We start from the raw sequence: 24,513 nt of genomic DNA, 5'->3' as shown, positions 1-24,513 counted from the left end.
TTAATATAACTATTAATATGTGCAAAGCCCTAAGGCTTCCAGATGAAAGGCACCGGATAATTGTAAGGTGTTCTCTACACAGCCACGGGCTGTTAGCAACCCACTCAAATCAAAAAAGATTATCAAATACACACACTTATAGAGATTAGGCTGATCAAGTAAAGCGTTGCCACGGGTTATTGGTCTCCCACTGCTACAGAAATTCTGGAGCATTAATCTCCAGTAAGTATCACAAAGAATCTGAGGCTTGTCTCTTCAAAGTGGGAGGTATTGCCTTGCCACAAACAATGTCTGAGGGCTGTGACACTGTTATGCCAAATCACTTGGTGAAATTGTAAAATTTCATGCAATCAATATCTGCAATACAGAGTTACTATTGTAGAACTTCTTCCCATCAGCCAGCCAGAAACTTTGTGGAAGTGCTGATAGTTTCAAATTCATTTTTTCTTGATTATTTCAGTCTTAATACAGTCTTATGTCTGCTGGGGCTAAGTTGCTTTGAAATAGTCAAGGCTATAAAGAGATTTATGTAGGGTCCCTTTTGCGGGAAGTATGTCCCAAGTGGCCTTCCAGCCCTGCTTTCAGTGATATCAAGAGGCAGCCCAGATTCAACATCACTTAGATTATAGGTCCTCTACAGTCAGTGGAGACAGACAGGCATTTCCAAAGGGAAAGATAGCTGACACCTATGATGACTTTGGCCTTCTAGGTACCTAAATTCCCTGAACTGTCTTCACATAATATATGCTGGGATTGTCAAGCACCTAACCCCAAATAAAGTAAATCTAGGTGCTTAAAGGAAGCATTTCAGTTATGTGATCACAATGGGGTGGGATAAATCTAGTACCCACTGCCTTCTCCTCAGGCTGTCATGTGTACAGCTGGACTTAGGGGTCCAAATCCCTGAATAATTTGTGAAGCAGTTGAGGTCACTTGGTCTGTTCAGCCTGGAGAACAGGAGACTGAGAGGAGACCTCATTGTAGTTCACAGCTTCCTCATGCTGGGAAGCAGAAAGGCAGGCACTGATCTCCTCTCTGGTGACCACTGACACGACCTGAAGGAATGGCCTGAAGTTGTGTCAGGAAGGTTTAGGCTGGACATTAGGAAAAGGTTCTTCAACCAGAGGGTGGTTGGGCACTGGAACAAACTCCCCACGGAAGTGATCAGAGCACCAAGCCTAACAGAGTTCAAGCCCATTTGGACAATGCTCTCAGTCACATGGAGTAACTCTTGGGATTGTCCTGTGCAGGACCAGAAGTTAAATTTGATGAATCTTGTGGGTGCCTTCCAACTCAGGATATTCTACAATTCACCCTAAAGCCTAGGACACTCCCATAAACAGCCACCTCATCTGAGCTGCTGCACAAACACTGTGCCCTTGGCATGACACTTTTAAGCTATTTCACCTTGGTGTCTGTCCACCCTCTGCTCTTATTACAGATTATTGAGAAACAACTCTCAGACTCCTGTAAGGAAGTATGGCTTTGAAAAGAGATCAATATATTCTGGTTGGGATTTGTATTCTATAAAAAATGGCTTGCACTAACTTTATAAGCAGGATTTGAAGGCTGCATACATGCATTTCTGCTTTTCAGACTGGTGGAGCTAATTGATTGCCCACAGTTCTAGCCTAGAAAGCCAGACAGCTGGAACCATCAAGGACTCTTCTGCCTAAATGAATTAAGTAAATGAATTAAGCAATCAGACACAAAGGAGTGGGTGTGCAGCAATTGCCTATCGTTTGAAATGTAAGGCACAAGTAATTGATTGTGCAGTTATCGTACCACACAAAATACATACATATCCCCTGCTCTTGTTTGTAATGTGGAAAAATAATTGCAAGACACAGATAATAATTTGTCTTCCCCTGTGTGGTAGTAATATCAATAATCATTATTCTAAACTCTTCCTTCAAAATATGCTGGGCACTTCAACAACAAAGCAATTTCTCACCTGAAGGGCTGAGTCTGTGCTGGATTCTGCCACAGTTGAATAACACATAGCTTCAAATACTGGCTGGATAGACAATAGGTCAAGAGCAGCCCTGAGAAGAAGAATTTGGGGTGCTGGTCCACAAGAAGCTCAGCGTGATCTGGCAATGTGCACTTGTAACCCAGAAAACCAGCCAAATCCCAGGCTGCATCAAAAGAGGTGTGGCCAGCAGGCCAAGAGAGGTGATTCTACTCCTCCTCTACTCCACTCTCATGAGACCTGAGAGTACTGTATCCATCTCTGGGAGCCCCAGCATAAGAAGGATGTTGGACTTGCTGGACCGGGTCCAGAGGAAGGTCATAAAGATGATTGGAGGGCTGTAACATCCCTCCTATGAAGACAGGGGAGTGTTGAGAGTGTTTAGTCTTTTAAATCTGGAGAAGAGAAGGCTCCAGGGACACCTTAGAGCAGCCTTCCAGTACCTAAAGGGGTCTTACAAGAGATCTGGAGAAAGACTTGTGTTATAAGGGCATGTAGTGATAAAAAAAGGGTTAATGGCTTTAAACTGAAAGAGGGTAGGGAAGGAAGAAATTCCTCACTATGTGGATGGTGAAACACTGTACATGTTCCACAGAGAAGCTGTGGATACCCCATCCCTGGAAGTGTTCAAGGCCAGGCAGGATGGGGCTTTGAGCAACCTGGTCTAGAGGAAGGTGTCTCTGCCCCATGGCAGGGGGTTAGAATGAGATATCTTTAAGGCCCCTTCAAACCCAAACTATGCTATAATCTATCACTGAGATTTAATGTAGCAAAGAAGTAAGACAAAAAATAGAGAACAGAAGTGAAAACAAGAGAGAAGCAGAAAGAGTACTTGATTGTTCTCTGCATGCTACCTGGTTGTTTTTACAGGCTATGTCTCAAATATATTGATGCTGGCAGGTGAGGAAGCACAGCAAAGCAAAAAGGAGGTGACAATTATGGTTGTGGCAATTTGACCATTGGGATTTGATGACTGGCATTATTGACAGAGGAGATTGCAAGGGTCCCTGTGGAAAGAGACAGTGGAATTCACTGAATAAATAAGACATGCTGAGAAAAAGTTATGAGGCCATATATCTTGGTTTACACACAAGAGCATCCAACTCAGCTCTCCTTAGAATCTTTCCACCAGCTTTATGGAAGTTAGATGGAGACAAGAATATTTGTCCAGAGGTCAAGTTCTTTCTCATATATCATTTCTGTTTAAAAGTGTAGGGTTTTTTTCTGGAAAACTGTAACCTAGGATTCCAGTAAACAGAATTCTCTGAATACACAGAAACATTATTTCAATATCTAGCTTCTGAGAAAAACAGAGACAAGTAGACACTGAAATTATGTCAGTTTGCACATAAAGGCATCATTTTTTAAAGACAGCAAACTCTTATTCAGATGGTGTAAAACTGCATCCTCTTACTCTTACATTACCTCAGATGAAAATAATTAAGAAAGATTGAGAAACATCCAGATATCTCTGGTGGATCACCTTTCTGTGACTGAAATATTTGGATTTTGGTTTCTCCTACCCAAATGACATTTCATCTACATTATCATAAGTTCTGTAGTGATGTCTAAAGCCCAGTGTAAAACTGGGGTTCATTTCTGATACGCAAGAAAATCTTCAGCCCACAAAACTTCAAACATGAACTGAATAGTTGGACAAAGAGTAAGAAGACTATTGTTATTTCTTATGTATTGGATAATGATACTTACTCATGACCAACAGATCAATTTATGATAAAGTTGGTGTCTGAACCCCACCCAGGAGGACTCCATTTTGGTCGTATTTCTTTCTTTCTTCTGCCCAGCTGCATCTTGAGTGCCTCCTTGTATTGACACACAGACACAGAAAATAGCAAGGGGAAACGACCCAGCCATTATGACAGAGAATTTAGGTGCAAGTTGGTGTGTATGGGAAGGAACAGGACTGTAAATTTGTGTAGGACAAAATGCATTTATGCTCTGCAGGCCTTGTCTAGACAGGTGAGATGGGAGGGATTTGATGGGAGCAATTTGATTTTAGATAGGAAACATCCAAGTCTTTATGTAAAGGTTGAGAATTTCAGCTCAAAAATTTTAGGAGCCTGGGGCTTAGGTTTGGTTATGGATTTCCTTCATTTGCATTTTCTTAAACTCTTTGATATTGGGCCAAACTTAAAAAAGAACTCAAGTATCCTTTGGCTTGCTAAGATTTCTTATGTATAGGTGTTTTTCTTGTGTACATATGTTCACAAGTAGCTGTGGGACTTGTTACCTCAGAGATGTAAATGCCTGTGGAATGGAGAGATCTCTACCACAGCTGATGATCCAGCATGGTTTGTCATCCACTACTGGGAGATAGTCTGGGATGAGAATGGAACTGTGCTTGTTTTCCATAGCACAAGAAGGAACTGCCCTGACCACAAGCAAACAGAAAGGAAAATCACGCATTTCTTAAGACAAGGAGAGAAGCTGAGTTTTCAAGCCCATTTTGGACTAAAAATGTGCCCGCTTTGTCAGAAATCAGAGGTAAATCATTGCAATGTTCTGTGTCCCAGACATACTCACAGGCTGATAACACAGGGTGGCCTCTGGCCAATTCAGCCTGCACAGTTGGAACCTTTGTTTTTAGGGCTCGGTCAAAAGTGGAATAAATATTTGCAAGAGAACATTTTCCTAACAGGGACACTCTCAAAAGTACATTTGCTGGAAAAGAACTCTGCCATCATCCTCTTTTATTGTACAGTCCTGCAAGTCCGGGGCAGGTGGGGACAGAGAAATAAATCAAGTGCTCCGAACCTGCATGTTCAGCCTTTACATTACACCATGTAAGAGTAGCCCAAACAGGAGAGTGCTGATAAGGTGACCTGACTTCACAGAATTTTGAAGAGCTGTCCTTTGAACTTGGAAAGCTTCATTTGTAAAAGATAAGATTTACAGTCCTAAAACAGGCAGGAAAGGGTTGACAAACTGTTGTCACCTGGGGAAGCCTTCCCGATAGTTTTCCTTTCCAGTTCCAAGAACAGAGCATTTTAGAAACACAAGTGGACAATAACCTTTTGGCTGAATCTATTTGACTTTGATTCCAGTCAAGTTGACATTTTAGGCTTTACTTAAGTAACTTTGATGTACTTTTAATGATTAGGTCCTGATAGCAAAAGAGCCTGCACTATCATCTTTGTTCAGATGATATTAACAAAGGGGAAAACATCTACATACTTCTGTAACCAGCTTTGTCATTTTCTGGATACAAGCATTTTTGCTATTTTTCAGTATTCGTATTTGACTTGCAGCCCCTGTGAAAAGTAGTGTTTGTTAATGAAAGTCCACCCTGGATTCAGCTGACCTAACTTGAGACATTTAACTGAGAAGTCTAATTTAACACCAAAGTCACTTGATGCTTCTCCTATAAACAATGGGACACTATGTACAGTGCTTCAGACATTTGTCAGCCACTTGCCCTCTGGAAGTGGTTCTCTCCCTTGGCTGTACATAAACAGTGCAGACACCCAAATTGCTGAGATATAGGTAAGATAAATATTGGCTTTCCTTCTCATAGAAGGGAGTAGAGTAAAATAACAAAAGAGAAAAAGAGTAGAAGATAGAAATTGTTGAATTACCTCTCTACACAAAGAGTGTGAACTATGGAGCTTAGGTGATCTGCCGAAGGCCAGATGGCAGAAGACAGGGCCAGGTATTGATCACAATACTTTGAAAGCAGGATTTTAATTATAAAAAAAGTTTACACCTCTGGCAGTGGTCTTAAGATTTTCCCTAATATAAAAAAAAGATACTAGAACTGGAAAAGTTCTTCAAAAATAAGTATTTCATCAATTTATTTATTTCCTCTTTCAGAAAAATATTGAAAATTATTAAAGTTAAATATTTGTTGCTTTTTCTGTGAAAGTTCTCAGGAATATTTTTTTACCTTCACAGGATACCAAGTTTATTATGACATAAAAGCTAATATAGCCATGCTGTAGTTTGTTTCTCATCTACTGTGTGTAATAGTTTTGGCCATACACACAAAGCAGCAAGACTTCAGAAAATAGTCATGTCTCTGGAATGGAGTTTTGTGGTTTATACCTGCCCTAAAACATGTCAAAAAGTAAAAGTCTTCAAAATTTCCATATTTATTGATTTCCTTTAAAAACTAGTTAATTTTCATTTACTGAAACTTTGGAGTGAAAAATTGTCACGTTGCAAAAACAGAAAGAAATGTTTCATTCAGACATTGAAAATCTGGGGTGTATCAACCTTTTTTCCCTGTTGTAGATTCTTTAGAACAACCTGATATCACAAATTTTACTTCTATTTTTTTTTTCCTTTTTCCAGAGGATAAACACACACAAATAGAAGAATGTTTAGAGCAGATTAGAGGAAAGGTCTGCCTAATTCAGTATGCAGTCCCATGACAAGGTCTATTTTTCATTTAAAAAATACCAACTAGATTGAACAAGAGAACTGAACAACCAGAGACACAGTTGGCTCAAGTAGCCTCTGTACAGCAAATGAATTGAAATATTAATGTGTAAAATATGCAACAAATAATTCCCAAAGTTGTAAAAAAAAATGCAATGCAAACAGAAATGGAATGAAACTAGTGAAATAAATTATTTGTTATAAATACTTTGGCTGGTTCTTATGGATGAAATTTCTGCTGCAAGAAAGAGAAAGAAAGTTTCTGAACTGTATTTATACAACAGAATCCAGTTTAGTATTTGACAGTAAGAGTTTGCAATTGTATCATAATAGGAAGGAGAAGTTCACAGATTAGCAAAAAAAGAAGAAAATTCATTGCGTGAGCAGGGAAGTATGGAAAGGTTTTGCCAGAACATCCTATCTAGCTTTGGCACCCATGCTTTAAAAAAAAAAAATGTATTTAAAGAAAGCTTATGGAAGGTAAAGAGAAGAGCTAGCAAATTTTTGCGGAAACTACGTAAAATGTACTGCTGTGAGACACTGAAAAAGCTGCACTTGCTTAGCTGCTTCCTGAAACAGAACATAAGCAGTGAAAGATCTGACAGTGAAAAGTTTAACCACTGGGAGACACTCCTAAGGGGAAAAGCAGATAATCTCTTTCTTGATTTCTTCTAGTCAATGTGTGTATTAGTGAAACACAAATTAGTTAACAGTGCAGAGTTGTACAATGTGGGAAGTCAAGCCAGATATTGCAGAGGTTTGTGAGGAAGATAGTGTTTGCTTAATAAAAATAGAGTATAAATAATATTCTCCTTGCTGATGAAGAAATTTGAGGATTCAGCAGCCAGGGTGCCTAGAAGCCTGGTAGAAAGAGGATTTCATGTGGACAAACCCATTCTTTCTGCATGGGTTTGTTACAGACTTACGCTGTAGAGTTCACTGTCCTGCTGTACTGGAGTTTCTTCTAGTTCTAGACAGGCATCAGACATAGGTGAATTTGTGATAAACAGGCAGCTGATCACAGGGAACTTTGTTCTGTGTTGACATAAAAAATACTCTTTGTGCCAGTGACCTAGAGAGCAAAGAACCTCCAAACTGGCAAAACTGCTGGATCACTCCACCATGGTCCATTAGAAAAGACCACAAACACACAGTCTGTCCTTAGAAAGCCAGCATTTGGATTACCCAAATAAACACTGTCCTTTAAAAGCAAAAACGGTCAAACCAGGCTGCTCCATACTCCACAAAACTACTTGGGAAAAACACCCAATACCCTCGTAGCTTTGACGTTTCTCACCCATCCAGTGCTCAGAGAGCACTTCCACCTCTCTGGGGGATTTGCCTTTCCCACTCCACCTAAGATGCCCTCAGGACCAGGTTGACAGGCATCTTAGATAGCACAGTTACTGCATGCACATGTTGGAAAGGAAAATGATTAAAAGTCATTTGTCCAGTGGAATGATGAAAGGAGAGAAAGGAGATAAAAGAGAGGAGAGAAGGGATGGCTCTCTGGATCACGGTTTAGTTTAGGTCACTGAATGAGCAAAAGAGAAATATGAATTCACTTTGCAGATCCAATTCACATTCAGGCATTTAGCCCAAAGAAGAACATGAGTCACTAAAGCCGCTCTAAGGTCACGTTAACTGAGGCTTAATCATGTGCAGAGAACCACGTGCCACCAGTTTGTGGCCTTCAAGAGAGACCTGTGACAAACTCTTCGTGAGTTTTCTGAGGATCAGGCAAAGAAATCTCTAGCTTATGATGTTCTGAGCATGCCCTTCTTCAAATCTCTATTCAGATAGAGAAAACTCCTTGGATTTTCACAGCAAAAACTCAGATTAGGTACCTAGAGGCTGTAGACACTTCCAGGTTTAGTTGGAAACAGTTCAGCTGCCCTGAGGATCTGAATTTTAGACTTGGGTATTAAAAGTGGGAGGTAGGAGGTAGCTGAGCTTTGTAGAGCTCCAACGTTATCTGTTCCATACTTCATTAAAGTATTGCATTAAAGAGCTTCAACCTTTCATTCTTATCATCTTGTTGAATATTCCTTCCATTCCATCACTTCATAGTTGAAGCTAACAGTCAGTTCTCTCATATTTCCTAATCCCTTTGATTGTGTTTTGCTCAACTACAATTGTTCACAGTTTCACCTCCAATACAAAACTGCCTTGACATATTTTTTCTTCCTCTTTACTTTCAGTATCCTTTTGGTGCCCCCTTTTTACTCTTTTCTGTAAAATGTCCTTCCGCATTGAGCTTTTAGACGTCAAAAGCAATTTAAAAAGCAACTACACCTGAAGCTACTATGTTAAAATTGTTTTGCTTGCAGTTAGAGTACACCAACAACATTCTCTTTCTATGAATGTTTACCTAAACTAGTAAGAAGTTATTCCTCAGCTATGACATATCTGAAATCACAGTGAAGTCACCTTGCACGAGACATGTAGAGCTGAACAGAAGATTTCCCATTCTTTGTGAAACCTCAAAGTTCTGATACTTGTGGCTACCCAAAACAAAGATTAAAAACTTTAAAACTGTCAATATATGTTGCAGAACAAAAGTTATATTTAAAGTATTAACACTGCAATGTCATGATACTTCCTTTTGAATGTGTCCAACCAGATGTTTTTTCCTCTGGCCAGATTTCACCTCTGTTTGCTTGCTTGCTACAATGATAAGGTCCCACGTTACTCAGCAAAAAGTTGGGCAGGCAGCAGACAGGATCCCAGCATAGCATGGAATGCTTATATTTTTCCATCCTATCTCTTTGTTTCTTTCTTCCATCTTTTCTAAATGTTCAACCCAAAGTTTTAAATTCTTCAGAGTACTGTCTGTTTAATAACTGACTTGCATGCTGTTCAGAAAAAAAAAAAAAAACAACAGAGCCAAGTTAACTATAAATTAAATAATGCTTCCATAGCTGAATATATTACATAAATAATTCTGTTGAAAACAGTTCCTATAACCTTTTTTTCTCCTGGACCAAAGTAGTGAAGGCTCTAAAGCAACTTATTCTCCCCAAATTCCGGGATAGTATATCTATGTTACATAGCTTGCCTGCTCTTCCAGCTACCCTCACAAGTTTTTCAGTTTTAAGAATCAGGAAGTTATATTTAATGTTGATGTTAATTTCAATTAAATATTTTATATATATCAAGGTAGCAACAGTCCTGGAGTTAGTTCACTGTAATCTGAATCTTCCTTGGTCCTCAACTCATAAGTTGCAGATGTGACACTGGACTTCTGCAGCTACATGCCACTTTTGTGGTAACAGCAGCTCTCCATCCTCTAGTGTCACTTACTCTCCTCTGTTATCTCCAAAAGCTATAATTTACAGGAGAAATGTGTGGTTCATCTTTTTCAGATATCCATCTGAATCATCTGCTAATGCCTGTATTTCCTTACTGGTTGTGAAGGTAATTAATGATGATCATTTAGATGGACTCTATTGGAAATATTTACAGTGAGACAACATGGAACTGCTCAATACAGTAAGGCTTTCCTACTTTAACAAGACAATGTTAAGTCATAAAAAGTAAAAATGGAATTCTGAATCCATGTTAGATTCAGAACCTATTGGGTTGCCTTTTACTACTGGGACTGTAGATATCAGTTATGTTATTTCTGAGTTATAGATCCACAAAATCAGAGACAAGTTTTAGATCCCCTTTTTATTTTTTGAAGAGTCAACTATTATGTTGAGAACATTTTGTTCAGTTCTGGCCTTGAAACTTGAAACATTTTTTTGTCTGGCAACTTTTTCCTAGAAGCATCAGATCACTTTTGCCTGGCTTCTCTGTGAAGATAAGCCAGTAGACAAACATTAACTAATTATTTTTGGTTAACTATTGTTCCATCACAAGCATTGGAAAGGCAAAAGACACTTTTTCCTTCAACACAGTGGACCTGGCAGAACATCATTATCCTTGACTGGAGTATGAAGTGAACTTGTATCGTTACAAAGCAAATTCACAGTCAACACATTCTGCTAAGCTGACCGGAGAAATTCTGTGCAGCTACACTGTTCTGACAGTAATAGTCTGTTTAATCTTTTTTGATAGTTACCTGCAAACATTGACAGAAAAGGAGAGAGGTCAGTTTGGATCTACAGGAAGAGAGCACAATTGCAATATGTAGCTGTTGAAAGGTTGTTCTTTGGTTACTTGAAACAAACATTCAAACCTCTGGATTACAACATTTGCACACTTTGATAAATACATACAGCAGCTTCACTAGAGGTGTATTTTTCTTTCCTCTTATTTAACACTAATTAAAAATTTTGCACACACACACATACATGTATGCACACATGCTCAATCTTGTGCATTTTAAAGGCATGTAGGTGTATGGCTAACAAGTCACAAAGGCTTCTGAGGGAATTGTTTCTTCCTAGCTCTATCTTTCTTTCTTTTTTCTTTTTCCTTCCTTCCCTTCCCCTTTTGATCACAGTTACAGGAGGAGTAGATGGCGACAAATGATTAATAAAAGGACAAAGCTGGAGAATTTCTGTTTATTGTCCAGAACCAGTTCACTTTCTTTATAACCTCAGATGACTTAATCTCAATTAAAAATACTTCCTGTAAAAAAGGTTTCTGCAGAAAAATTGGGCAGGATAGTTTTAAAATAGGGTTAAGTTGGTCGAAATTATGGTCTCTGGGATACTTTTGTCTTCTCCCCATGACTGGGGTGGTACCTTAGTGCTAACCAGTGCCAGCTCACAGAGGGCTCAGAGCATTGCCACTGGCTGCTTCCATAACCAACACAATGTGTCTGCAAAGTGTGAAAGATGGGCAGCTCTGAGATGAACAGATGTGGTTTTGCAAATCATGAAAATGATGTGAAAAACTCTCACAAGGAAGAAAGGCACAGCATTGGTTTTTTTGACAACACAGTGAAGCCTCAAATAGCCTTACAGAGATCCAATGTATAAATCATAAACTACTGTTAAATATTATGGAAGAACTGGCATCTCCTTTATTGGAAAGGTTTAGAGTCAGGTCTGGTAACAGAATTATACTCTCATAATTACAGAGGCTTATAATACTCTAACATTGTTCCTAAACCTGGAAAAGATCTATTTCTATGTCTTTCACACAACCTTATTTCATTAGTAAGTAAAGATGCTGCAATCTTGATCCAAGCAATGGCAGGTAGATTAACAAAAGTATTGCCACACCTCTAGCAGCTTTAAGACCATGTGGGAATTGTAACTGGGAGCTGATCTGAGGAGGCTATTCAGCCTTCTGTATTATAAGAAGCCTTAGAGAGAGCCAGATTTAACAGGAGAAGAAAAAAAAAATCAAAAACGGTTATCTATGTGCAGTGATTTCCCATTCAAAGCATAAAAAAATAAACTTTATTTATTGGCTAAATTAAAAGTCTTATGCCTCCCTGCTAGGTACCACTTAAAGGATGCAAATCATTCTCCTCATGCAATGTAGACTGGGAAAATGAGGGGAAGTTGTCACTTATTCAGTACAGGTCATTTTTTATCAGCTCCATGTATGGAGTCTAGCTTGAAAGAAAAAACAGTAGCATGAAGAGTCATAAAGAATTTTGATGCCCTTTAGATTGGAATTCCTTGAGAAAACAATACTGGAATTTATGAATGAAGAATTTTGGAGATGATCAGACTATAAAATCGAAAGCACTGGGGATTCTATTTAGCCACATGTGTTAATATCCTTCTGTGCTCCTTATGGGCTTCTTAAGGAACCTCTTAAGGGGTTCTAAGGGAAAAAAAAAATAAAAAATTCAGGAGACAGAGATGTATATTATTATGTGTAGCACAGGAGTACCTATGAAATCAAGACCTATGTCTAATTGAGTCTAATAATCCTGTATGACATACACTGAGAGACAGTTTGATTTTGTTGAGTTTGCAAGAAATGTACAGTCCTTACAATGTGCAGGTAGTTTCTGGAAGATCCTAATGGCAGAAGAAGACAGAGGCCCTCCCTACCTGTGCTTCATGGCCTGCTCAGCTGGAAATCTAAACCCAGGCATGGCTAAACCTTTAACCTTCCAGGGTAGAGAGGAGTTACAGCCAAAACAAACTCCAATATTGTTGGCTCGGTGGGTTAAGGCTGCACAACTCCTACATCTAGCAAGGACTTGTGAGAAATGTCAACTTCATTTACCCTCTGTAGATGCAACTGTGTAGGCATTATAGCATGAATTTGAGTCAAATCTTAAGTTTTAACTCTTCTCCTGATCTACTTGGATACATAAGCAAACACTCCATGTGGATGCCAGCCAAGGTCTAGAGTGCAGTAGAGTAAGAGCCAAGAGAAAGAGCCTGGTGGGACTGAGCATAGAGGGCAACAGTACACCAGGAGACACCTTGTCCTTTGTTCTTCTCAAGACCCATAGTGAACACTGATCCTGGGCTGTAGAGTCAGAATCGTATCTGGGAAGACTGGCCAAGAGTGAATTTCACCTCTGTAGTGGACACACTGTTTTTCTTGTACTGCAAAATAAGTGTGGTCTTGTTGATACAAGTCATAAGTGCAGGGACTAGATGGTAATCCCAACATTTAATGTGGATTTACAAAGAGCAGATCATGCCTGACTGACCTGATTCTCTCCAGGGGTGAAATGGCTTTTTATATTGATGAGGGTAGAGTGATGGATAAAGTATACTTGATTTCACTGACTGAATAGGAGACAACAGGAAGCTCTCTCTGCAAATAAGACAAACCACATCCTGAGCAGCACTAGGAGGAGTGTGTCCAGCAGATCAAATTACAACCCCCCTCTGCACACCTGTAATACTGTATGCCAGTGTGGATGCTCCCACCCCCAAGTTAAAAAAGATATGCAGGAACTGGAGCTGACCCAGCAGAGAGCTACCAAAATGGTCCAGGAGACAGACAACATAACGTACAAGGAGCTGTTTTATCTGATCAAGAGGAGACCATGGAGTGAATAGTCACACTGTAAAACAATTTGACAGGTAACAAGAGGTAGCAAAGACAATACGACTGAACTCTTCTTGGTAGTGACAGACAGTATAACGATGAACAAGGGTCATGTGGTTGGAGAGGTTCAGTTTGGACATAAGGAAAACCTTTACTAGGAGAGTAACAATGGAGCAGGTACCCAGAGAGGCAGCAAAGTCACCATCCTTGGGGATTTTGACAACTTACCTAGACAAAGCCACAGATGACAGCAGGTGTTGTCAATAGTCTTGTATGAGAGGGAGGCTGGTCCCAATTAGCTCCAATCAGTTTCTCTATGGTTCTGTAAAACCTACCCTAATTTCCCATTCATTTCATTCTGCAATAATTACTAATAAAGAAAACCCACTGATTGGTGAGTTTACTTTGCTATTTATAGAAAATATAATTACCATATTTGTTTAGCTTTCTATTGTCTAATGATCATTTAAGCCACTTACTTTGCTGTTCTGCATACTTCCAGTTCAACTGATCAGTGTATATGGCTATATTTAGCAAAGACTCTGGCTGTATTAACAGTCTCATCCACTTGACATGGTTATGTTTCACATGAGGCAGTCCATCTTGGTCCTGATGACTCATTGTCATTGAAGATATTTCTGTTCAAATTACTTGTGTCATTTGACATGGTTACTGTGTGAGCCTTTATCTCTTCTCATAAACCATCATGCACAGCTCTTGTTTTCGTATGTATTACAAGTTATACACAGTGTCCCTCTTTGAACAGAAATCTCATTAGCAGGGAGCAAAACAGGCTACACAAACATAAAGGGGGAGAAGAAACAGAAAGGCAAAGAAACAAATCCACACATATGGCAGTCTGCTGTAATTTCTTGATGTTTGCTGATTCCCAGTAGAATGCTCCCTCTCCACAAGACATGTAACCACTGCCATACTTCTCCCCTGTGCTGACTTTCCATCAGCATAGGATGAGGTTTTGTGTAGAGTCTGTTACAAGCATAAAACAGTTGGGATTCTCTGGGAGGCAAAAACTCATTATAAAATGGGAGGCATTGACTTGAGTGCTGAAGCACTTATTAATGACCTGATTCAGATCTAAAGAATCTCTCCAACAAAGGAGGCTCTTCTGCCAGTGAAACACAATTTGAGACTCATAGCTTGTATACACAGAGAAAATTACCAGCATAATTATGCCAGTATAATTATACTACTTTAGCTGCACCAATAAAATTCTCCCTCTATGGACACTGCTGTCCCGATGTAAAAATACTTCATTTCTATGAAGCTCATCCAGACATAATTTAAATCAGGACATTTATCTTGAGATAAGAAGAGAATAGGAAGTTTAACTGGCGGTATATACTGGGACAGCTATACCAGTGTAGTTAGCCATTTCCATATAGGCAGCTTTCAGTTGTTCACAGGAGTGTGAGATTTTGTCTTGATGAAAGCTTTGAGTTTAAGTGTTTTCACATTGCTTCATCTACTGAAGTCAGAATAAATAATTATAAAAGAGAATCAGCTCAGTAATAGGATCTGATAAGCATATATCTCTGCTCAGCAAATTGCTGTGCTTGGCTCATTAGGATTAACCACCCTGCAGACAAAGAAGTCAAGTCACAGTTTCTAAGGATGCAGTGCCAGATGGAAGTTACTATTCAAAAAATGTCTCAGGAGATGTTTTGGCATCTGTTACTGAAGAACGTTATTGGTAAAACCTTAAGAACCAGCCCTAAAAAGGGGCAAACAGATGCTGGTGAAGCTTTTGTGAGGGTCTCACAAAAAAATTCTAGAAGTTCATGTTTTTTAGCTGAGCTGTTACATCTCAAAAATATGGATTATACAGACCCATAGCCTGATGAAAATCTCTTTACCTGGATCTTCATGAGAAAAGCCTTCAAAGTGTTGCCATTAAAGCTTTGTTGGCTCAACTCTTCCCTGTGGTTAGTCAGAGAGACTCACAGCTCTTTAAGATCAATCATGTTAGGAATTTTATTAGTAACTGGGAATCACTCCTGCAATGTATAAAAGAAATAAGCAGGAATGATACTATAACTCCAGGCTTTCCTCTGCTGCTTTTGCAGAAACCATACCAATACAAGACTGAAGGTCTCAGAACATCCACAATCCCCTGATTTCTGCACTACCCTAAGTGGAACAATTTCGGGTAGGAACTTGTGATAAATTTCAACTCCATTTGCCTGCTGTGGGTGCACCTGTGCAGGCACCACAGTGTAGATTGGAGTCTAATCTCAAGTTCTGTCTCCTCAGGTTAGTACACATTCAGATATGGACTTTAGCCAAGGTCTAGAGTGCAGTAGAGCAGGAGCCAAGAGGAAGAGCCTGGTGGGACTGAGCAGAGTGGGCAGCAGTGCATCAGGAGACACCTGCTCAGATCTTCTCAAGTGCCCCAGCGAGGACGCTGAGCCTGGGCTGCAGCCCGTGGGATCAAGCATGCTTAAACCCACTCTTAGATTAAAACTTTGTGTAAGATATACCCTGTGAGAAACGAAAGAATGAAAACCAAGGCACTGAATGTGCTGCTAAAAACAATCTCCAACTTTTGTGAAGTGGTATGCTTGGTCTCCAGGCAAGAGGTTTGATGGCCCTTGCTCAAAGGCCTGGCTGACTAAGAAGGAAACACTGATTTATTGGTCTGAATTTAAAACATATCAACCTTTCTTTGGTATTAGCAATGTCTGGCCTGACCCACAGAAGTGATCATCTGCTTCTCAGAAGATGCCCATGAATGTCAACTGTCAGGATATGCTAAATTCTCCACCAGATGAAGCATCCCTACTGCCTTATATAATTCATGATCCAAAACTCGTGTTCAGGATTGCTCAGCCACTAGATGTCCCTGCATACTGCTGGGCAAAGCAGAGAAGGTGAGCTTCAGGTCAAATCCAAAGAAAAAGCTGGAGAGCAAGCAGCATGGAAACCTCCCTATTTGTGTGCCAGCTCTCTGCCTAGGTAGCAATGGAATGATTTTCACTTGCTGACAGACTGCGTAGTTGTGAGCACACCCCAAGGAACATGCTCCTTGCATGTCCTGACTTGTATTATTGAGCTGCAACTTGGGAATATCCACAGAAAAAGTGGGAAGAAAAAACCTTTCCTCTTAAATCTCTAGGAAGGCAGATCTGCACTCCAGTGACTCCAAAAGTAGCTTTTCTAAACTAAACAGCTTCATCATCCTAGCAGACTGACTCAGAGTGGAAGGAAATTCTACAGCAAAATCTCTTATCTACTCTTCCCTTTGGATAGGGCATAAAAAGACAGCAAGTGTTCCCTCAGATCCTTTCCCTGTATTAGTTCTGCCATGTGAACTCACATGCACTGTTATTTTCTAGCAATATTCTAGTGTTCAGGACATGTATTTATTTCATCAGCACTTTGGGGCATGTAAGGTCAAGAGCCATCAAAATAGGTTGTGCAAATCTGATGGGGTCTGCAACAAATGCCAGGTTCAGACCCAACTGCAGAGGTAGAAATCAATAGATGAGGAATGTGTTTGAGTGGCTTCAGGAATCTTTTATCTTTTGCCTGACAAACAACCTCTTTGGCTTGTGTGTAGAGGACCTGTACCATCACATGGGTGCTGGGGACCTTGCACACAAACACACAGACTGAGAGGGGAAAAAAAAAAGACCTCTTTCTCTTTCTTTCCTCTGAAACAAAAACATTGTACTACAGATCCAACTCCACAAATTGCTGACATGAAAGTTAGGCTGTCAAGCTGCACTAGTGTGGAGACTGAATAGCTACAGCACCCAGACACAACCATGGATGTCAGCTTGGAAATACCCTTTCAAATAACTTAATTTTTAGAAGACGAGCAAGGCAGATATGCCAAACTGAGCAACCATGGAAGGAAAGCTACATAAATCACACTTTTGACAAGCTTACCCATGAGATCTCTGCCTCATTCCCATTTTACTTTCCGAACCCCAGCTTGCCTATAAGCAAGCAAGGCAGCTCCCAGTGGGTCTGATCTACAAACAACAATTCACTGCATCTGCAAACAGTTCTCTGGTGATGTTGGACCACCACCATATTTCATAGAAAGCTTTACATCTTTATATAAAGAGCTGGTATATAAAGAGCTGATAACTTAAAGGAGACTTCCAATCCTATATCATATTACTCATCACTGACTCAGCTTGATAATGTAAAGTCAATGAGAGAAGTTGCCAGCATTCCTTTGTGTTATAATCATTAAAGAGCAACCGCCAGCGTTCCCACACTTTCAACTTCTGCTAAATTATTGCTCTTTGCCCTTTACCACATCTGTGTTTGCATAACCAAGTGGTGTACATCTTGTCAACACCTCTTTATGCTTTACCTTCCTCCCTGCAGGGTTTTGTTTGTGTGTCATCAGAGTAAATCCACTTCTGAGGATTAGAACCTCCATTTCCATGGTATACAAAAGGGATCGATAATTGCCATATTAATTCTCAAGCATGAGCTCTGAAGGAATGAGAAAGACTTGTACAATCAAATCCAATTTTAGGAGAAACAATTCAGCTAATTGCCTCACACCCTGCACTGCGGGGGTTCCTTTCTGGTTTTGTTCAGTGTCAAGTAAAACCACCCAGTATGTGGGCAGGCAGGAAGACACCAGTGCTTAACCTCTGGCCAGGGTCACTGCAAGTCCAACACCAGTTCCCTCACCTCTAGCAGCACATGTTGCAGTGCCCATGGGCTCACGTCACAGGATATAGAAATGTGCCGCGACTGCTTGCCAGAGAATTTGTGCCATGTCTGTCTTTGGTAGAATTTGGGTGCCTGGGGCCATTTTCAGTCACCTCCTTTGCACCGAAGTCCTTGTATTTTCCTTTCCCATTGGCATCTGTCAACAACTCCCTGCTCTGTGCCTTGCTTATATCCTCTGAATCACTTCACTTCTCACCGAGTAAGTGCCGAGATAACAATGAATTTAGGACATCTATGAAAACAGCCTCTGGGTCCAAAATGATGGCCTCTTTTGGTGTTCAGGACTGTGTTATATCGGAGGGGGTGAAAAATCTATTCTGCCTCTTGTACTCAGAGTTGTGTTCAACCTTTTCTCCTGTGAGGAACAGCCAGGTTTGCTTTACTAAGCATCTAGATTGTTGCAGCTCAGATGCAGACAATGAGGCTCTGACACGTTACCTCAGAGAGGCTGGATTTATTAGATGTGCTCAGACTATGCCTAACACTAACAAGCATCAAAACAACATTTACTCCTCTGACTCCTGCATACATCAGAACATTGAAGACCAGACTCTGGTGCCTGTCCAGACATATACCTTTGCCTACTGCTTCCCAGAACCTAGCCAGATGTCCACTCAGTGTCTTTCAGAAGTGAATCACACCTATAAACGTTCCGCAAACTCCCTATATTGGCCATGAAGAGCAATGTGCTCCTTTGTTGAGCACCTAAATTGTCCACTGTCCATTTGGGGAATGCTAGTTCCCAGATTAGGTGTCATGAGTCACCCTGATGGATCAGGTAACTGCTATCATTATTATACTTATATTTGAAATCCATGGTAAAGAGGTTTGAACATGGATTTTCTCCCTGATTCAGATTGTAGCAGCTTGTTCAAGCACTGAAAGTTCTGCATTCAATTCTGCATTCAAGCAAATACATGAAAGTTGGGATGGTTTCCTTGAAACTTAGACTCTGAAATACTTTTTGTGGAAAACTTTCCTCGACAGCTAAACTAAGCTGCTGCTCAGCAGTACTACCCACTTCAACAGTGGGCAAACATTTTCTGGTCTTGATTTCTAAATGCTATTCCACCTCCTCTCTAAATTTCCTTTTTTGATGTTAAATAGGTTATTTGCATAAAATTGAGGAACTAAGCCAAATACTTTTCTTACCACTTCAAAGCTACTGACCTCCAAGAAGCTGGACTGGTGTAAATGAGGGAAGAATCTGACGCAACAGGGTAGTTCAGTATAATTATATATCCACTGTCCAATACCACCAGAAACCTGCTGTTGTGTCTGGCCAAGCCCAAGGTAAACTTGGACTCAGCACCATGCTAACACTGTCAGACATCTGGATCACAGCTGATTCACGCCCTGCTGGCTAGAAACATAACCAGGACTTACTTTCATCTGTCTACAACAGACTTCAGTAGATATTTCCTAAAAATGGAGTTTAGATAAGATTTTAATACCAAAAAAGTCACACTACATTTCTTATACTTTTACATCCAAGATGTGAGGAATCCTACTTACTGTTTGATCTATGATATTGCCAAAGGTTGTAATCAAGCTGGAAGGTAAAGTAAATGCAGAAAATGTGTGATTTACAGAACAAAACTGCCCCTTTTACGTGATGTACATCCGGAGAAGCCCTCTGTGCCATAATCAGGAGAATAGGCAAGTGGCTGCTGCAGTTGTGTTTCTCCACATTCTGTAAAACAGGTCATCCTGGTTGATGTCTCAAAGTTGTCACATGCAACATCTTGAGTTTTTTAAACAGGAGAGGCTATTTGGACTATCTCTCACTTTAGTAAATGCCCAGATCAGTCTACTGTAGGTAAGCTGTGATGTATGGGCTGAATCTGAAATGCTGAGTACTTCAGGTGTATTTCCTCGAAGAAAGTAAATTGAACACTAAATTCCTTTAGCCATGCAACAATGACAGGATTTCACGACTGTACAATTTGGGTTTATAGCATTCCTTGGGCTGCATTACTCTGTGCCGCCAACAATCAGATGTTAATTCTGATCTGCAAGCATAGTCAGATTGATCTTAATTAATCTGATTCATACTATTTTAATGCTCAATTCATCAATGTTTTTCAATATGCATAATCATACTAATAATAGATCTGGACTTAGATTTTAAATAGATCTGACTTTATGATACAGACTGCATGGTGGAAGACCAAATGTGAATACTGGACCCAATAAGCCAACCTTGAGAAAAATTAAAAAACAGATTTTGAAATCACATGTTCAGGAATAGGATTGAGGATAAGGATATTACTGATTCACATTCTGATACAGTGTCTGCATTTATTTTAAATGGAATTGAGATAAGACAACTTCTGTGAATGAGAAAATGGATCAAACTGACAAGGTTTGGTTCTATGTAATATTTTTTAAGTTACAATACACATTGTTGATTCCAAAATATTCTTGTGGACTGAGAGCCTGGAAATCCCATATCATGTTCAATATGGTTCCACTGCCCACTTGCTTCTGAGATTGCTTGGATTGATCTCTGAAGCTTTGTGTCAGAGATAGTTTTGGCCAATAGTTATTCACCACAGCCCCAGATCAGATAAGGGTCTAGCTCCTGACATCACTGTATGTGTGTGCTTGAATGTGTTTGAAATTTCATAAATAAACTTCAGCTAGGACAAACATATATTCTTTGACAGTTAATAGGTGTTAAATTGCTGCAACCTGCTGTTTTGATGTTAGTTTGATGTTTTTTTCCAACAAATAGATTAACCTATTAATTAACTGTAAATAAATTTTTTTACTTTTCCATAGCTTCTTTGTATTCTACTAGGCTCTCTATATCCTGTTATTTCAGGATGTGGTCTTGATGTACCATAGTATAATGTAATTCATAGTGACAATATCAGATGTACTACAGCAAAATATGAATCTGGGGAAAGGAGAGCTCACACTATGATGACATGTAATTATTTCAGATAGCAAACTGCTGCAGGCAAAGTCTGATATACTTCCATCAACCATAAGCAGGCATACCCTACCCTTCTTGAGGGAAGACATGCAGTCTAGTGTCTGGAGAAGTGGACTAACTTTGGTTTTCAGCTCTCTACTTACAGTGACCTTGTGTAACATTTTTGCATTCACTCTGATAACTGTGAACAATGGATAGAGAATTATTAAGCCATCCTTTCAGGGAGCATTAGTGGTCTTGACTCATTAATATCAATATTGCCTATAAGGTTTTGGAATATCACAAGTTATTTAAGAAACGGGTGAACATAACAACAATAGGGATGTGAGGGAACAGAAAGAGTAGCATTGCTCCACAAAGAAGGATGAGCTAGAAGCTGACCTTGGCACAGGTTGTGCTCTCATCCACAGCTCTTGCTGCTCATAATGATAAACTGTCCTGAAGTCTCAGAGTTAGGTATGTTCTTTGTCAAGCTGAATTTCTACCTGTTGTCAGCTGATAGCTATTTGTTCTCTGGACAAAAACTGCCTTTACTTGAAATGTCTCTTTTTGAGATCGCTTTTGTTCCCACCACTGGCTTGCTTTGTGTTTTGTTGTGTTTTGAGTGGGTTTGTTTGTTTGTTTTAATTGAGACCAATGGTATCAGTTCTTTCTTATTGCTACTCAAAATACCTTATCTGCTGTATGGCATTTGCTCATTTTACAGCCACATCACAAGTTACACCTACTTAGCCTGTGATTGACTAGTACACGCTATTCAGTTCTCTGTCCTTTTCAGTAGATGCAAACACAGTTTATAACGGAAATTGTTCTGATTATTCACTAAGTACATGACCTTGCACCTCATATAGTTACACACATCCATTTCTATTAGCTCACTCATCAGAATTCTTCATTGCCTTCCACGTTATGATTCTCTGCTGTATTGATGATGCCTCTCAGCTTTGTGTCAACAGCTAATTTAATTGACATGTTCTTCCTGTTTATGTAAAAGTCATTAACGAAAAATTTGGCAACGTGTGTCAAGAGCAATCCTTGATGTTTTGTATTAGTACCCTCGTCTCACAGGGTCAGTTGATAAATTCACAGAGGAATTGAGGTTAGAAGACACTTCTAGAGGTCCATTAGTCCCTTGTTCAAAGCAGCACTGATATTAAAGTTGAATCAGTTTGCTCAGCCCATTAAATCCCTTTTCAAGATGTCCATAGTTGTTTCATCTTTGTCTAATTTCTTGTGAATCCTGAAACTTTTGAAGTTCCTTTTTTTTTCTCTCTTTTCTATATTAAAACCAGTCCTCGTTTGGCAGTATATTTAGATGTTTACTGAAATACAACAATCATAGCTCTGTGCTGCTTCATTTCTCTGGAGGCAAAGTATTTTTATTTACTTCCATTTATACTACTAATTCTGACTACCTAAAGTGTGACTGCTCTGACCTACCAGGGGTATGGAAGTTTCTTTCATATTCCCATTTTCTCTATGAGAATTCTCTATGAGAATTCATTATATGGAAAGGATGAACCTTTCAGATCTCAGACTCCTCTAATTTATTCCCTCAATCAAATCATATGACATAGAATTTAATTTGTATTTCTATCTTAATTATTAATTTTTCTCCTTCCTACAAATGCTATAGTCATACAATCTGTCCTTAAATGAAATTTCCTGTTGTCACACAGGAGACCAGGTTTCCCATTCTTGAGATTCCTTGTAAGTCAGCAGGAACTTACTAGGAACTTAACACCCACGTACAACAGTCTTATCCAAATACATCATTTCTCAAACTGCCCTGAAACTTGATGTTTTGACAGAATATCAGGTACCTATTTCAACAATACAAGATCATTTGGGTGAATATATCCCCACACTGGGAAGAAAAAAAAAGGAAAAGGAAAAAAAAAAAGAGCCTTTATGATCATTATCCAATAGAGTCAATGGGTAATGAGGCTTCTAGTTTGGACTGTACTTCCTGCTGACCACTGAAACATTTGCCAGTGCATCAGGCCAGTTCTTCCACTAGTGTGAACCACCACAGTTTATGCCTATCAGCAACCAAACAAAGATGCCACTAAATATGGGCAAAACTATAATTGCTCTGCATGGCTAGTAAGGGTTCAGACAGCTTAAAAGAACAGCAGTGAGACCAGAAGGCTTTTATCTTTATGTCACTGATGCAACTAAATGTAGAATAGATCAGTGATGATCAAAGTCTTCTGGAAGTGCCTCATAACAAACTGGTGGTGCAAGCTGCACTGTTTTGCTCAAAGATACAAAGGCAAAGCTACAGTGGCAGAACCCGGTCAGATTTAATCCTACTTAGTGACATCAGGAGTAGGGTTTTATAAGATAAAGATCATAAACTATGTGCAAAGTAGGAATAATAATGTATATTAAATGGAATGAGAACACGGCTTTCTCCTCTTAGATGTGTATCCCAAATTTTTAAGAAATCTGGGTTTGAACTTGACATCAAATGCAGATTTTACAGATCATTCGTGAAAATCACATTTGCTAATATAATCCCTATTGATGCTAACGTTCTGCTTTTGGGTGTCTGATGCCAGCCTTTTAGATTTCCATTTTTCTGGCAGCTGCACAGTGAATCACAATCCCTTGGAGCCACTAGAGCCAGCAGAGGTGGTTGATGCCCAAATCCCACTGCAGTACAAATTTAGAAGGAGCTGAGAACTGAGAGAAACAGGAATTTTGACTCTGCCATAGGGCTGGGGCAGAGCAGAAATATCTCCCAGCACAGTGGTAGGAGGTAAGCTCATTCCTGCTTGCTAAATCATGCTTTCTTAATGCCAAAACCAGGGAGGCAGACAAAGCAGTATAGCAATAGAAATTAATGGAAAAAACAACTACAAAAGTGATAAAAGTTACCAGAAACTGGTTGCAATCACAGCAGACTGTTGGTTCAGACACTATTTTTGACTAAATATTAAACACCCTGGAAACGGAATTAACTTACTGCTTTCTGCAGGTACAGCTAGTACACAGCTAGAGACACCCATGCACAAACAGACACAAAATGGGATCCATGAATCCATCTAGCCACCAGGGAGGAGTGAAAGATCATTTGAACACTGGGACGTGGGGTAAGCAAACAGGTACAACGTCAAACATGGTCAAACATTTCTTCAATGGATATTTTGTTCTAAATCAAACTGACAACTAATAAGGTAAACACAATATAGTTCAGTTAGGAAGTAGGTTAAAGCAGCTGTTCATTTACTTTCTCTGTGTCAGGAGCAGGAACTCAGCGAGTTCCTTGAACTCAGCATTCTCTTTCAGCTTTATATACAAGCCTTCACAATCTCCTGCTACATTTATTTTTTTTTTCCCTTCATACTGCAGGCAATAACTATGAAACTCTTTAATTTAACAGTATGTTCTTTGTCCTGCAATTGTTCCTGTTTTGCAACCCCATAGATTATATGTACAGGCCTGTAGGAATAGTCAAACAGTTAATAAGGGTAGGGTTTGGCATGCTGCACTATGTAGAAATTCTACAATCAAGTCCTGACAGGAAAGCTCTGTATCTCCTGTGGTTCCCAGTCCTGAC

At 39.6% G+C, this 24,513-nt stretch overlaps 1 long non-coding RNA gene across 1 annotated transcript; it reads right to left on the bottom strand.

Moving 5' to 3' along the window:
- Nucleotides 1–9,149: 9,149 nt before the first annotated feature.
- LOC113948276 lies at nt 9,150–24,009 on the bottom strand. Its single transcript, XR_003528076.1, has 2 exons — nt 23,920–24,009; nt 9,150–9,225 (listed from the first exon to the last, which is right to left on the bottom strand). It is a non-coding gene; the product is annotated as an uncharacterized LOC113948276 (long non-coding RNA).
- Nucleotides 24,010–24,513: the final 504 nt, after the last annotated feature.

The sequence above is a fragment of the Corapipo altera genome, unplaced genomic scaffold, assembly GCF_003945725.1.
Source record: "Corapipo altera isolate COAL_440 unplaced genomic scaffold, ASM394572v1 51, whole genome shotgun sequence".
In the NCBI taxonomy this organism is placed as follows: Eukaryota; Metazoa; Chordata; class Aves; order Passeriformes; family Pipridae; genus Corapipo; species Corapipo altera.
The sequence above is the reverse complement of the archived record's forward strand: the minus strand, read 5'-3'. Positions and strand labels throughout refer to the sequence as shown.